The following is a 15,567-nucleotide window of genomic DNA, read 5'->3' on the forward strand; positions in this document are numbered from 1 at the left end:
GCACTCTAGTTCCCCTTAGGATACTCTAGCTTCTCATTTGTCTCTTATGTTTAAATCTGTAGGATTTCTTGCACACTTCCCAGGGGGTCACCCATCCTAAGATTTCCCTCACCTTAGCACGCTTAACCTCGAAACTTTGATGAAATCCAGTGCCTTAATGCTGATATAATCGCGTCCACTTCGGCGCACGACCTTCATTACATAATCTGGAGCAAGTCGTAGCCTTACAGATTCCGAGACATTTTCGTAACACGTCCTTCCCTTTACAATTACTATTTTACCCTTTTCAATTCCCAGTGTTCACTTTTCACTTATGTGTATAACTACCCTTCATCCCAGATTCCTAGATTCCCGATGATAGCAAATATACCTTCATCGCCGTTACTTATGAATACTTCGGGTATAAGCTTATTCGGATTTCCACTCGCCATCCTTACATAATAATTTACAGCAAAACTGATTGTCGACTTTCTCTGAATCCTTCAACAGACCTTGCTCTTACTAAACCTCGGATGTTATCCATTTTAATCCTCGGGACTGCTAATCGTCTTTCTCGCAATTTTTCTTCATGCCATGCCGAGTCCGTAAATCCTCTAAGACAACACATCCCACTTATTGTCTATTTACGATATTTCCTTTCCACGCTTTTTCCTGTTAGGTGTACCTAACTAAATGACCTGATTTTGAAAAAAATTCTGACAGAGTTTTCTTTTACAATTCTCACTATTCAAAATCTGTACGCAGCAAATATCAACAATGCCCCACAGAGCACACGACTATATAACGCATTCCAGCCATCCAGAGCTTCCAATTTCAGGTAAAGAACAAAATATCAATACTTACCCCTGTGACTTTCCATATCGCCATTCACCTTCTTCCGTCGTATGTAAGGCTTATATAAGGAATCTCATTTCTTATGACTTGGCTCTATCACACGATCTAAGACAGAAAGAAGGTCAATGATTCCTAAATGCCCTGCAGCCTCCTATTTATAAATGTGGCCGGCTTCACATCCATAAACAGGACTCTACTGGACACGACTTTGCAGACAACCCCTAGGACGACCTGCTCTGATATCACTTTGTCACACCCTAATCTTACTTAGGGTGTGATAGGCACCCGACCCTTATTTAGGGCCGAGCGAACCCGCTGACTCTTATTGCATACATAATCTCTTTGAACTCTTAAATCAAATAAAATGAAATACATAGTAAGACTTTCAGGATCGTTCTTTTCATCGCGCTCAAATTGAGCAAAATCTGTCATCACATAAAACTTGTAACATAAAACATAATGACACGTCGGCCGGTGGAGCCGCTTACAATACAGACATTCTATTCCCACGACTCTGTCTGCAAAGTCTCTAACTTCAACCAAAACGTCATAGCATAATACTCTGACCCGGCAACACTCCAGGGCCAAATGGAGCTTGTCGCTGGAACATCTTCTATAATGGCTTCTACTCATCTGGGTGTACCTGCGCGGAATGAAACGCAGCTTCCACAAGAAGGGACGTCAGTACGAGCAATGTACTGAGTATGTAAGGCATGAATAGTAACATTGTTATACCCCGTATATTTATACGTCAAATTATTCGCAAGCAAGTCGAATCAAGTTAAAGGCGGAATTATTTTCGGACACGAAATAGAAATCTTTAATTTTCAATTTTAATTAAAACATAAATTGTTTATAAATTATATTTAGTATAAAAATATTACCGGAGATTAGGAACTAATTAATTGTGGTATTAATTAAAATTTGTGGACTAATACTAGGCTGCCACGTGACACCAAATAGGCTGCCACATGGCAGCAATTAATAAAAGGGGAAACTAACGTGTCAAGCCCAATGATGACTCAAAGCCATCTAAATGGGACACTTACACGTTGAAAGGCCCTTATACATTCAAAGTTGGCAATTCATAAATTCATTTTGCAAGAATGCAATTGACAAAACCAATTGCAAGAATGCAATTGAAAAAACCAATTGCAAGAATGCAATTGACAAAAGTCATGTAGGAATTTAAAAAAAAAACACACACACACACACGGCTAGGTTGGAGTTAAAGAAAGAACATGGTACTTTCGGTCCAGCAGTGGTGTGGAGAAAAGTTTGCATTGTTGAATATTTTGATTAAGTTTCAAGTATTATACAAATTCAAGGAGGCGATAGCAACATTGGATATGGAATCGAGGAAGAAGAAATTACGAAATTGGAGCAATTAAGAGTAGAAATTCCTATGAGAAAATTAAGGTAAGATTTGCTTGTTTTATGATGTAATTGTGTTAAGAGTAATATAATGGAGTTATTAAAATTGGATAGAAGAAATTAGGATTAAGCAAATGCATGAAATCGATGTTATAGAAAATTGTGGGCTGAAATGAATATAGAGAAATTGTGGGGCTGTTGGAATTGTTATGGACTGGGTTGTAAGAATTTTGTATGTATATCGTTGTTGTTGGTATTTTTGTGTTGACAGGAGGACAATTAGAAATTTGGGTTAGACGAATATATAGGGGAAATGCTGCCCGATTTTCGTTAAGCCCTTAATTAATGGAAAACCCTAAATGAAAATATATAAGCTAAAATATAGGTTCTATAAGAAATGGGTTATAGATTTGTGAACTAGAAAATATAGTTACTAACGATAACGTTATTCTTATATTAAATAGGCTAAAAGAGCGACGAGACGAACGGGTTACGAATAACCAACATGTATGTAAAGCCTATCCCTTCCTTCTTCTGGCATGTCCTTGATGTAAGTAAGATATGATATGAGCTTTGGGGTAATTCTACTCACTAGTTCCGAGCATGACTTACGATCTTTATTCGTTTCTTGATGTTAGAACTCTCAGGATAGTTGAGCTATTGCCCTCGAGTCTCTTATATGATTGACTAGTATATGATGTATAAAAGTTCCTATTCTTAAAGAATTCCATAATGAGTGGTGTCATTGACTTTCATAAGCTATCTCGTACTAATTTGATACATGTCTATGATCCCTGAGACGTTCCTTTATATAGTTCGTAATGACATTTAGAAAGAATTTAATAATTTGTACGTATATGGTTACTCACTACTCTGCTCGTGCTTACTGTTACATCTTTCACTGAGTCCCGGGCCAGGACATGTTTTCGTGCACAGACCCACTGCATTATTCATCGAGTCCCTCACTAGAGGGCCGGGACACGTTATATATATGTATATGATGATATGATGACATGATGATATGATGATGTGGGGATGGCGGCCAGGATGGCACATGATGATCTTATTCACCGAGTCCCTCACTAAAGGGCCGGGACACGTTAGATATATACATGATGATGATATGATTTTATTTACCGAGTCCCTCACTAGAGGGCCGGGACACGTTATACATATGCATATGAACAGGATGATTCTCTAATGGTGACATTAAGTTTCATAACGAGTTAAGTCTGATATTGACACCATGATTTATGATTCAAAGGTAAGCCTTGTGGTGTTCTGGTTATTGTACTGGTTTTCTGTACTTCTCACTTCAGTATGATCCTGTTTATTGTATTTATGCTTTATATGCTCTGTACATATTCCGTACTACCCTCTTTCTTCGGGGGGCTGCGTTCATGCCCGCAGGTATAGATGCTCACGTTGGTAACCCGCCAGCTTAGGAGTCCTATCCAGCTATCTTGGAGTGCTCCCTTGTCCTGGAGCCTAGCTTTTTGGTACAGATTCTCCTGTTGTATATATGTGTCTATTCAGGGGTACGGCGGGGCCCTGTCCCATCATATAATATTGTAGTTACTCTTAGAGGTCTGTAGACATATGTGTGGGTTGTGTATCAATGTTGTTCAGTTGTGTCTATATGGCTTATGTTTTGGGACGTTCCCATTCATAGTGGCAGCCTTGTCGGCTTGCGTAGATATATATATATATGTATATATATATATATGTTTTGAGAAGTAATGTGTTATGATAGCCTTGTCAGCTCGTGTTTGGCGGGGATGTTCCCTTATATATTATGAAAGCCTTGTCGGCTTATGTACTATAATGTCTGTTGAAAGTTGTACCTCCCCAGGAGACAAGTTGTTGTGATACGTCTAAATAATGCGACAGTTTTGAGACAACATCTTGTCTTAGTATTGATAAGCCTGTATTATGCTAGTTGTGGATGACTATAGTTAATAGGTACATACGAGTGTCCAGCTCGGGCACTAGTCACGGCCTACGGGGTTGGGTCGTGACAAAAGTGGTATCAGAGCAGTTCATCCTCGGAGTGTCTACAGACCGTGTCTAGTAGAGTCTTTTTTACCGGTGTGTTGTGCACCACATCTATAAACAGGAAGCTACAGGACATTTGGGATGTTACCTTTCTTTCATATCTAAGATCGTGCGATAGAGCCCAGCCATAGGAAATGAAATTCCCTTTACTAACATTTGATTTCAGCTGAAGAACGACATCAACAGATGAAAGCGACCGATGACATTGGAAGCTACACAGCACGCAGGTAAGAAATTGTGCGAAAGAGGTATGTCGGATAAGTTAAGAATAATGGAATACGATCGAAATATAAAGTCGAAGGATGAAAGAGAAGGTAGATACGAAGATATAACAGGACAGGTCGTTAAAGGGTCAGGTATGTCCTGAGGTGCGATATGACAGGTAAGTCCTGACACCTTTGTAACTTTTATTTGGAATTGGGAGCCCCTGTGTGGCTATGATACGATATGATATGTGAGTATATATGTTGGCCCTGTGAGGCATTGTTGGTATTTCCTGCGTGCAGGTTCTGGGATAGTAAGAATTACAGAGGGGACTCTGCCCAAATTTTCCCAGAAGTAGGAAAAAGCAAAGAATGAGACATAAGTTCATAATAGGTTATGGAAGGGTGACACCAGTACGGTAAATCTATCATGTTGGACTAGAAAATTAACAAAATATACCCCCACCTTATGCATAAGAGGAATCATTCTTATTTGGGGGACGTTGTGTTGAAGAAGCTTATATGAGCAGCAGAATTTGGAATTCATTTGAATGGACGAGAATACCTGCAGTCACATTTTTGCCTTAAAAAAAAAAAGCTTATATTGAAGGATGAAAACGTCCGGTAAAGTACAACGCATACAATAAGCAATTTGTGAACTAAACGGTTCGTCCACGACTCAAGAATAAACTTGGAGATGAATTATGTGCATCAAGCACTAGAAGTCCTGTGGTGCCTGTTAGATCCTAGTTTTCTTTTGGCGGTGGTTGGAAAATGCTTCATGGTGACACTTTATTAGTTCTTAGTCAATTAATTGGAGATGGAATTCGGGGAAGGAAAACTCAACTTGTGAGCTATCATGAATCATGTGTTCCACGTGTTGTTGATGAAATGCTAGGACGACTCGAAAGAGCTAGCGACCCTAAGGGATAACTTACGACGAGTTTACAGTTAAAGGGAGTAATGGTATGATTGAGATAGAAGTACAAAGAAAGAAGAATTATAACAGGTTATGAAGGTATTGATAAGACAGCTTGTGAGATATTAAAGGGTAAAATTGATCAGAAGGGGTGAAGGGTTAAAGTACGCCTAGCCTACAGAGTGTAATTAAAATATAGTAAGCATTGTGAATAAGATTAAGAAGTGATACGTTATAGGATGGATTACGAACAAGATGTGACGTGAATACCATAAGGATTACTATAGAAATGAGTAAAGCCTAGCAAGGAAGTAACTAAAGAATATGATGTGATTAGTGCGAAACGGAAAGGCAAATGTAGAACGAATATGAAAGACTTACAAGTCCTATAGGGAAAGTTTAGGATAGAGATCAAATGGTAACGAAAGTGAAAACAAGCACAGGAAGAGAAGGAGTTAATAGAAGGAGGAAGATAAGAAGAAAACGAATGGGATTGCAGTGTAGCGATGCTTTATGACGTGTATAGGTAAGAAAACGAGTAATATAAGCGACAGAATTGTGAAAGACCAACCTAAAGGACGATGAGCAACAAGACAAAAGGAGTGCCAGAAATAACTAGTGTGATAAGAACAAATAGAGAAGAACAGAATATGTTTCGAAAATGAGAAAGGGGTTATGTAGAAGTAGTGTTTTCCGAAGGATACAGGAGTACCATGAGATTCCTCGTGCACAAAATAAAAGATGGACATAGACTGGAGAAATGAAAGGAATACTAAAAGAAGCACCCAAGACAGACGTAAATAATTAAGTATGAGTATAGGACAAAAGGGAAATATATAGCTAAGAACTTAAGATGTAATACGACGAGAAGGTGACAAGACAAGACCATTATCAAGACGAATTTGATATGATTTTGAGTAAATTAGAAGTTAGTGTTGGGTATACAACAAGAATGAGAGAGTATAAGCCATAAAGGAGTACTACGTGTATGTGACTTCACCTCGGAGATGGTGAAATCCTTAAAGGACGAGGATTGCGGATTTGCAAAACAACTGATATATTGTAAATTTATTAGAAGAAACAGACGGTATCCGTTGGGATAAAGATAGTGTTATGAGAAAGCTTGAGACACTTATCATTAGAATATAAGTGATACTGAATGGAGAATTTGAAACGAAGATAAGCATTAGCTAATTACTGATCGGAATAAATGGAATGTGGCTTTGGACAAACTACTACATTAATTGCATTACTCGAGTACCAACCATCAGATGAGATTTTGTACTATGTATCGAGAGTTCTCATCGCCTCGTGATTGTGTTAGGGTTTCACACCTGGGTAATCTAAGTTATAGACAATATAAAGGAAGACATAGGAATTTGAAACAGTATACCAAATGTATTGGAAAAAGAATCATAAGAAGTTGGAAATGGAGGCATAGAGCGGAATATAAATAGATAATGATGTAGGTACACCCTAAAGGGGGGAAGCGGATGAGAAAAATGCAAGTGTAAGATGAAATTAACTGATACTGCAATACGTTTAATGGGAATACTTAAACTTCAAGTGAGACCCCATGCTAAAAAAAGTTAGTGAGATCTGAACCAGCGACAAACGGATAAAAGCCAAGATGGTATTTGAGACGGTGCTGAGAATTATTGGTAAGGATCTTGGATAATATGACGTTAGAAGGTGGATGCTTACAAAAAGGAAGAATACGACAGAAGAATGATAACGAGTAACTTAAGAGATATTGTGAAAGACAGCAACGCTATGCCGGATTAGAGGCTAGGATGTTGGCAAAGTTGTTCGCTAATGATACTACAACCTATAGGTAGCAAAGGAGAAGGAATAGAAAAATCTCCGATAGTAGGAATCAAATGGTGAATAGAGGAAAGGGAAAGAGTATGGCGAAATAGACAGCAAGTGAGTGATAGTACAATAAATTATGCCGAGCAGAATAAGCCAGGAGAAGGAAAGACTATGACTAAGATTAGACGCACTTTGTACGAGTTGTACCAGAATAGTTATGCAACCTATGAATATATGTACGCTAAGGATGAGACCAAGTGAGTACTTGATAAGAAGAGTAAGGATTCAGTAACAACAATGCGGTTAGGATATTTAGGATACATCAAAGAAAGGTATAAGATGGTTTGAGGCAAAACTACAGAGATATAATTAGTACTGAGGGCAAAAAACCATAGTTGAGCCTTGATATCAATTGAAAGATATAAGAGGAGAATACAGGGTCTACATAAAGACTAGCGAGGCAACGCTAAGGTATTTTCTGGGCTGACTTGAGCACCTACACATACTTGTGTAAAGATTGCAATAGGATGCGTGGTAAGAGAACTAAGAGAAAATTTGAGTAAAGCGGCAATAGAAGAGTTTGAGTCAAAAATAGAGAAACGACACGAGATAATATGTCTAAAGTATGGCCAGTTAGAGTAACGGAAATTACAAAATGATTTAACCGAGACAATCGGAGCAAGTGGGTTATGGGTTACTGGATGATAGTAAAGTTGTAATATGAGAGAACTCTAGCACTATTTGATAGCCAACCCTAAAGATCGAGACCAAAAAGTAAGAGCAAGTAATAGTTAAAGACTTTCAAAAAGGAAGTTAGAAAGTGACACATGATGTTGAGGATTCCAGAATACGGACTGTCACAGCGGAGTAAAGCAAGGACATTGGGGTATAAAACAATGTTACCCTCTAAGAAATTTTGTTTTACTCGTAAAACCTGCGAAGGGTCTATAGGTTACCAGAGGCATGCGATACTCCAGGGATAGTAAAGTCTAATGAGCCGACGAGGGACGTCTTCACGTTATAAAAATCGCATTTAAAGAGTCGAGTCATGAATACACGCACCATGAGTACAAGTCTCAATCAATTAATGACAATACAACTAAGCAGTATGCAGATAAGAGAGGCAGTGACACTTCAGCAAAACAGCTCGAAATATAGCTGATAACCAACTACGAAATAAAGAGAAGAGTAAAGACAAAGGCATGGAATTATTACCTCGAGAGGTAACAGAAAGAGGAGATATTACAGGATTGACTAAATAAAGACCTGGAATGTGTTATAATGAATTATGGTGAATCGTCCAATGGAAGAGGTATGTGAAGGGCGTGATTGAATAAGAGGACACTTGAGAAAATATTGGTAATTCAGAATCATTTTAACATTCGAGGACGAATGTTCTAAAGGGGGGGAGGATGTTATACCCCGTATATTTATACATCAAATTATTCGCAAGCAAGTCGAATCAAGTTAAAGGCGGAATTATTTTCGGACACGAAATAGAAATCTTTAATTTTCAATTTTAATTAAAACATAAATTGTTTATAAATTTTATTTAGTATAAAAATATTACCGGAGATTAGGAACTAATTAATTATGGTATTAATTAAAATTTGTGGACTAATACTAGGCTGCCACGTGGCAGCAATTAATAAAAGGGGAAACTAACGTGTCAAGCCCAATGATGACTCAAAGCCATCTAAATGGGACACTTACACGTTGAAAGGCCCTTATACATTCAAAGTTAGAAAAGCATAAATTCATTTTTCAAGAATGCAATTGACAAAACCAATTGCAAGAATGCAATTGACAAAAGTCACGTAGGAATTAAAAAAAAAAACACACACACACACACACGGCTAAGTTGGAGTTAAAGAAAGAACATGGTACTGTCGGACCAGCAGTGGTGTGGAGAAAAGTTTGCATTGTTGAATATTTTGATTAAGTTTCAAGTATTATACAAATTCAAGGAGGCGATAGCAACATTGGATATGGAATCGAGGAAGAAGAAATTACGAAATTGGAGCAATTAAGAGTAGAAATTCCTATGAGAAAATTAAGGTAAGATTTGCTTATTTTATGATGTAATTGTGTTAAGAGTAATATAATGGAGTTATTAAAATTGGATAGAAGAAATTGGGATTAAGCAAATGCATGAAATCGATGTTATAGAAAATTGTGGGCTGAAATGAATATAGAGAAATTGTGGGGCTGTTGGAATTGTTATGGACTGGGTTGTAAGAATTTTGTATGTATATCGTTGTTGTTGGTATTTTTGTGTTGACAGGAGGACAATTAGTAATTTGGGTTAGACGAATATATAGGGGAAATGTTGCCCGATTTTCGTTAAGCCCTTAATTAATGGAAAACCCTAAATGAAAATATATAAGCTAAAATATAGGTTCTATAAGAAATGGGTTATAGATTTGTGAACTAGAAAATATAGTTACTAACGATAACGTTATTCTTATATTAAATAGGCTAAAAGAGCGACGAGACGAACGGGTTACGAATAACCAACAGGTATGTAAAGCCTATCCCTTCCTTCTTCTGGCATGTCCTTGATGTAAGTAAGATATGATATGAGCTTTGGGGTAATTATACTCACTAGTTCCGAGCATGACTTACGATCTTTATTCGTTTCTTGATGTTAGAACTCTCAGGATAGTTGAGCTATTGCCCTCGAGTCTCTTATATGATTGACTAGTAAATGATGTATAAAAGTTCCTATTCTTAAAGAATTCCATAATGAGTGGTGTCATTGACTTTCATAATCTATCTCGTACTAATTTGATACATGTCTATGATCCCTGAGACGTTCCTTTATATAGTTCGTAATGACATTTAGAAAGAATTTAATATGGCTATTATCCTGATACTTAAGAGTTGACTAGTCTACTTATCTATTGAGTCTCAAAAGATGATTTGTATGTATATGGTTACTCACTACTCTGCTCGTGCTTACTGTTACATCTTTCACTGAGTCCCGGGCCAGGACATGTTTTCGTGCACAGACCCACTGCATTATTCACCGAGTCCCTCACTAGAGGGCCGGGACACGTTGTATATATGTATATGATGACATGATGATATGATGATGTGGGGATGGCGGCCAGGATGGCACATGATGATCTTATTCACCGAGTCCCTCACTAAAGGGCCGGGACACGTTAGATATATACATGATGATGATATGATTTTATTTACCGAGTCCCTCACTAGAGGGCCGGGACACGTTATACATATGCATATGAACAGGATGATTCTCTAATGGTGACATTAAGTTTCATAACGAGTTAAGTCTGATATTGACACCATGATTTATGATTCAAAGGTAAGCCTTGTGGTTTTCTGGTTATTGTACTGGTTTTCTGTACTTCTCACTTCAGTATGATCTTGTTTATTGTATTTATGATTTACATGCTCAGTACATATTCCGTACTGACCCCCTTTCTTCGGGGGGCTGCGTTCATGCCCGCAGGTACAGATGCTCATGTTGGTAACCCGCCAGCTTAGGTGTCCTATCCAGCTATCTTGGAGTGCTCCCTTGTCCTGGAGCCTAGCTTTTTGGTACAGATTCTCCTGTTATATATATGTGTCTATTCAGGGGTACGGCGGGGCCCTGTCCCGTCATATAATATTGTAGTTACTCTTAGAGGTCTGTAAACATATGTGTGGGTTGTGTATCAATGTTGTTCAGTTGTGTCTATGTGGCTTATGTTTTGGGACGTTCCGATTCGTAGTGGCAGCCTTGTCGGCTTGCGTAGATATATATATATATGTTTTGAGAAGTAATGTGTTATGATAGCCTTGTCGACTCGTGTTTGGCGGGGATGTTCCCTTATATATTATGAAAGCCTTGTCGGCTTATGTACTATAATGTCTGTTGAAAGTTGTACCTCCCCAGGAAACAGGTTGTTGTGATACGTCTAAATAATGCGACAGTTTTGAGGCGACATCTTGCCTTGGTATTGATAAGTTTGTATTATGCTAGTTGTGGATGATTATAGTTAACAGGTACATACAAGTGTCCAGCTCGGGCACTAGTCACGGCCTACAGGGTTGGGTCGTGACAAACATAGTAAGGGATGTAATTATGAATAATAACAGAATGGAAATGTAGGGCATATCATGGGGTAAAAGAGTGACCTGTACATCTGAGTGCCTTTTAGGCGGGTACCATGCATGCTTAGTGCTGCGGAACGTGCAGCCCGATCCATATATATATATATACTATATTGCTGCGGAACGTGCAGCCTGATCCATTTATATGTTATATTGTTGCGGAACGTGCAGCCCGATCCATTTATCCATATATCCCGCGTCCAGGCATCCCGCGTCTGGGATGATATCATATAATACCAACTGATCATGTGGCTATGCGTCTATAGCGTATCCCCTTTCCCCTTACCCCATATACATATACATATGTCATGTTCATATGTCATATACATACATCATATACATATATCATGTAAGCAGCATGCAGGAGAGCCCAAAGAATGTTATGTCTCTATCGGAGTGACGTAAGGTCGGTAACCTCCGAATATATTATGGAATAATCATCATAGCTTTGTCTCACCTTGAAGGAGCAATTATTATAAGATGAGACTAGCAACGAACAACAACGTTAAGAGGATATAGAATAAGATCATAACCACGTTCCGAGTCAATCCGAGTTAGTATGAAAAAATTATGGACGTTTTAGTACAGAACCTTCTACGAACGTTTCAGAAGCCATTTTTGGAAAATCAAAGCAACAATCGTGTTAGGTACCTTTCGAATACCGTTATGGATCGAATCAAATAGAGCTTTTGGAACTATGTGTACGTATCAGAATATATCAAAGACTCAATGGAATAATCAAACGTGCTATCATTTGAAAATTAAGACATTAGTAATATAAATTGTCTCTCGAATGCCATTCGGAACACATCAAACAGAACTTCGGACATCATAGATACGCATCAAAACCATATGAAACAGCTTATGGAAGTCAAGAATATTAGCCATCCTAGTGGCTCTATGAATAGGAGTTTCTTTGAAATCATACATATACCTCATCTACTTGTTTCATAAGGATCATGCCAAAAGAATGAAAGGGTACGCCTTACATACCTGTTCCACCTCCTATTAGCTATGCTTATTTGTCCAAGCTCGCTAGTCTACATTCAAGGGGATTTACACAATCATTAGACTCATCGACATATACTTGTCGTAGTCCTTCAAATGAATTCATTTATATTCTGCCGAAATTTCGGCAGCATCTTCCCTGTAAATACACCATCCCCGAGAATCTAACTCGGCCAATTTATCAACAACAATCCGAGAATTCAACTCGGCCAAATTATCAACAACAATACCAACTATCATACTAACAACTTCAACAATCAATCCAAAATATATTCTAACATGGTTCAAGAACTTTCAAACAATTCACATAATGTTCAAACAACCCAACCAACATACCACTTCACCCGAAACCTTCCAAATTCAACAAGAACAATAACAACACATTTCTTCTCTTCCAAGTTCATGAACTACACCAACAATATACACACTAACAACTTCATCAATTAATCCAGAATACATTCTAACGTTAGTAACTTCTTTTACATAATCCAACGACATTTTTCTTATATTCAATACAATCACAACAACCCAACTTACAATCTTCCAAACACATGTCTCACTTCCAAATTCATGAATTATATTTACCACCTACACATTAGCAATATCATTCATACAAATATAAGAAACCATACTAATGTCACATTAACTTCTTCAACAATCCCACAATGATTCCAACTTCATTTCAATTCATCAAACCTTCATTTTCATCATGGAATCCACAACTACAACAATCAAAAATACTAAATAAAATCAAATCATCACATCTACACAACACACACCTACACGGCCACAATCCACATACACATGTACCATGAATCCCATCCATTTCTACATGCTACAATACTCGCAAATCATCCATAACACAAGTAAAAGAAGATTGAACACATACCTTTCTCAACACATCTCTTCACTCGGCTAGGGGTGTATATTTGCACAAATGAATGGCTTTATTGCTCCAACAACCACTCCATGTTAAAGAGGACGTTCCATTTGGTTGGAATACTAGAAGAAAATAATTTTTCTTGGTCAATTTTCCATGGCTCAATTTTGGGAGCCATGGCCGATTACCCTTCTCTTTCTTTCTTCTTTTTTTTTTCCAAGGTTCTATAGTTAAAATGATGAATTGCCCTTATTTAGTCATCACTTCCCATATATATATATACTTAGGCCCTTCAAGTAAACATATGGACACATGGCCATGGGTGGGACCCACCCACACCACACAGCCATGGTGGCTTTCTCTTGAACCCTGTAGAATTTTCTTTCCCTTTTTGCCCCTAGCCTTTCTCAATATTACCATGAGCCATCTTGTGAATTTCCCTTTTTACCCTTAGCCTTTCTCAATATTTCGTACTAATAAACAACTTGTATATTAAAATAACCTTGGAAAATAGTCTTGCCCTTAACTTACCACGACTACCTTGAAATATCCGAACGTACAAAATATGGGCTATAACATCAAGCTTATCAGAGACCGATTGTTGATAGCCCAAAGTCGCCAAAAGTCCTATGTAGACATTCGCCGACGGGACTTGGAATTCCAAATCAATGATTGGGTATTCTTAAAAGTGTCGCCGATGAAAGGTGTAATGAGATTCAGAAAAAAGGGCGATCTTAGTCCATGATATATTGGACCTTATAAGATTGTGCACAAGGTGGGCCAAATAGCTTATGAGCTCGATTTACCTCTGGAACTTGAATCAGTCTATCCAGTTTTTCATGTGTCGATACTTCCCAAATATGTTTGAGATCCTTCTAGAATCATACCGGTAGATGATGTTCAAGTTACCGAGAAGTTGCCTTATGAAGAAGTACCTATTGTTATACTAGATAGGCAAGTGCGGAATCTCAGAAACAAAGAGACAGCCTCAGTTAAGGTCTTGTGAAGAAACAATCACAGGGAGGAAATGACTTGGGAAGCAAAAGAAAATAAGAAGTCCAAATATCCGCAATTGTTTCCACCCCCTGAAGAGGTTCAAGACGAGACGCCATTGTCATAAGGTATGTAATGTTTTTCTTAATGTTTTTGGTCGTGTGGCCATGCTTTCTTGTTGTTGTTATTGTGACCCTGTGAGGCGATGTTATTTTGGGTTGCTGTGACACGATGGTAGTGCTATATTACAGGGGAAACTCTGGGGAAAGTTTTGTAGAATCCCTGAGAACTTAACATTCGAGGACCTAAGGGGAGGAGAGTGTTACACCTCGGAACTTCAGGTTGTTGTGCGGTGAATATACTAACACAATTTAAGGTGTATATGATTCCCCTATAAGTAAGAAGGTATACTTAATAATTTTAATTAAGATTCGAAAGACATTTGAGGTGAGAGAAGAAAGCTCGTTGGAGAAAGTTAAATCTGAACTGATATAGGAAATTCTGCAGACACCAGTCAGTGTCGATGGAAATTGTGGTATTTTTGAATAGTAACTTGACCTGAATCATAGTTTTTGACATGTTATGAGTGCAATCTTGTGGTTAATAATTCAAATGATGTTAAAGGAGTATTATATGAGAATGAATATGGCGTTATGTCATAGTTATGGTTATGGATGACATTGGAAGGGCATGGTAAGAATTGAAGAATGTTTAACTCGATGAAGTTTATCGATTGTGATATTATGGGTGTTATTATTGATATTTGGGAGTTGTGTATTATATGGAGAAAGTTGTTGAAATAAAGGAAATGCTGCCCAGTTTTAGTTAGCTCTTAGTCGCGTTCTTTTAGCCTTAAGCATGTTTCTAATTATCTAATGTAGTACGAATTCTCTTGAATGTAGAGTTGTGAGCTTGGAAGGAGAACGCTTAGTCATTAAGGAGACGTAAAGGTATGCGAGGCTAGTCCCCTTCCTTCAAAGGCATGACTCCTATATTATGATTTCTTTTCTATATTCCCATTATATTCTTACATCCTAAAAGATGAAGGTTAAAGGTTCTTAAGAGCTCCTTATGAGATAGAGATGAGATGTATTTCTTGATAATGATGAGGTTGATGGTTCTAATTCTAAAGATTCCAAAGTTCATGAATTGATGCTTCCATAAGTTTTATGATCTTATTCTATGTTTTCCTTGATGATTTCTCATTGTTAATAGTCTCACCTTATGTTACTAATTCCTTCAAGGTGAGACATGACGATGATTATTCCATAACATAATCGGAGGTTACCGATCTTACATCACTCCGATAGAGTTACATCTTTTATTTGAGTTCTTATGCATGCTTCATGTTAAGTATATGATGATGA

Source organism: Lycium barbarum, chromosome 4 (assembly GCF_019175385.1).
Source record: "Lycium barbarum isolate Lr01 chromosome 4, ASM1917538v2, whole genome shotgun sequence".
Classification (NCBI taxonomy): domain Eukaryota; kingdom Viridiplantae; phylum Streptophyta; class Magnoliopsida; order Solanales; family Solanaceae; genus Lycium; species Lycium barbarum.